General features: G+C 34.7%; 1 protein-coding gene across 1 annotated transcript in view; it reads left to right on the top strand.

Moving 5' to 3' along the window:
* The first annotated feature begins 252 nt into the window (after nt 1–252).
* The window catches only part of LOC107718993 (gastrula zinc finger protein XlCGF57.1-like), a 193,691-nt gene continuing 192,060 nt past the window's right edge, over nt 253–1,883 (top strand). The window contains exon 1 of the mRNA XM_016526285.1: nt 253–271. The gene's annotated coding sequence lies outside the window, so the exon portion shown is untranslated. The remainder of the gene's footprint in view (nt 272–1,883) is intronic.

The following is a 1,883-nucleotide window of genomic DNA, read 5'->3' as shown; positions in this document are numbered from 1 at the left end:
TTTTTGGTGTATTTATTATTAATATTATTTATTGTATTTTATTTACATTTAGATTAGGGTGACCAGACAGTCCCGGGGACAGTCCCGGTTTTTGGTGTCCTGTCCGTTTTACAGCAAGTTCAAAACAACGATTACTTTCACCAGCAGAGGGCGCTGTGAGCTATACTGATTACTAGTCGCGCGCCGCTAATGTAGCCATGAAGAACTTGGACTAGAGCAGAGCGCTATTATCATCAATTATCAAAAGAGACACACCGTTATTGGTTTCAAGGTAGTCACATGCTAACTATATACATGTTAAAACAAAGTAATACCGTTTGTGTGCACTTTATAACAAGGTATCTTCATTCAACTTCCGCTGTCACAACTCTGATATGAATAATAATAATAATAAAAGAAACAAATAAACTAAACAATTACACTTGCAGAAAGCACATACTTTGTGGTCAAAATTAGCCTAAAATTCAAAATAGCAAGCCTGATTTTCATTTAAAATGTAAAAAGTTGTAATTACTCAGTTTGTGAAAATGTTTTATTTTTAATGTGTTTTTGTAAAGTCATGATTTTGTTATAATCCTGTTTTGATTGGTTTACTATTTGCAATAGTTACTATTTACTTTTCATAGTGTGATTTTTGGAGAATTGTAGTCCTATTAATAAACTAGGGTAAGTTTGATCCTTAAACATCATTGTAATTACTCATTATGATATTAACATATTAAACAATTAAAAAACAATTATATAAATATTATATACTTTCCCAGTTTTAAAATTTTTTATTTTGTTTTTCTAGATAATCACAAGTGAGATTTCAGTGATATTTTGATGACTGAACTAGGAAATGTCCCTGGTTTTCATTTCAGAAATCTGGTCACCTTAATTTATATATAAGCCAGAAGTTTTTTAAAGAAAAAAAAAATCTCAGTGGTACTGATAGATTTGAGAATCTGCGATTTATCCTTTGGTCAATCCTCAATCTTATCACGTGTATATGTTTTCGATTAAAACTCATTATTTGGAGCGTGTGAACAGGACTTTTATTTTGGCGTGGTGACATGACGTCATAAATCTGCGCCGCACTCCTGAATCTGTGATTCTGCTGAAGAAAGGTTTGTTTTTATCAATGCAGCCCGGTTTAGACAGTTTATAGTGAAGTTTTTAATGAAATCATTATTTCGGAATGTAACATTGTGATGTGTCTAATACTGTTAATGAACAGTTTTGTGTGAGTAACACACGAGTCACAGAAAAGAAGCATCTGATTTCGCTCCTTATCTAGTGAAGCAGTTCAGTGTTTATTTGCTTAATCATGTGATTTAAGTGCATTAACTCACTCTGACTCCCTTACTAGTGTGCTGACTACTGAACTAGGGAGCTGATTGAGACACCCCAGAGACCTAGTTTGGGTTTATTATCTTTCTGTTAATTATTCTGATCTTAAACACAGAAAAACTATATTGTTTTGGGAGTCTCCTACAAAAGGTTTACATGCATGCAATGCAAGGTCAAAAAACACTTGTTTTCTCAAAATATACTTTTAATTTCACCGCATTTCTCAATGATTCGTAAACGATTCGTTCAAAGCAGTTGTGAGATTCAGTCTCTCTAAACCCCTCCTTTCTGTGAGCCTGAACCGTACCGAGCCGTACCATGCAGTGGAAAAGCGCCAAAAGAAGAACAATACTAACAACAGGAGGATGGAGGACGTTTTGTTCCTCCATTGCGTAAATGTTCAAAAGTGCCTGCACTTCAGCGTCCGTCCATCTATCGCTGTTCTCCATACTTGCGAAATAAGTTGACACAATGTTTACAGTGTTTACACGGCGTTTTAAATCATGGCGGGTGAGGGTGTTTTCATACGCGTTTGGCCAATCAATGTCTAC

Source organism: Sinocyclocheilus rhinocerous, unplaced genomic scaffold, assembly GCF_001515625.1.
Source record: "Sinocyclocheilus rhinocerous isolate Xijiao unplaced genomic scaffold, SAMN03320098_v1.1 scaffold673, whole genome shotgun sequence".
In the NCBI taxonomy this organism is placed as follows: Eukaryota; Metazoa; Chordata; class Actinopteri; order Cypriniformes; family Cyprinidae; genus Sinocyclocheilus; species Sinocyclocheilus rhinocerous.
Note: the sequence above shows the minus strand (reverse complement) of the source record. Positions and strands in the feature narration are given on the sequence as shown.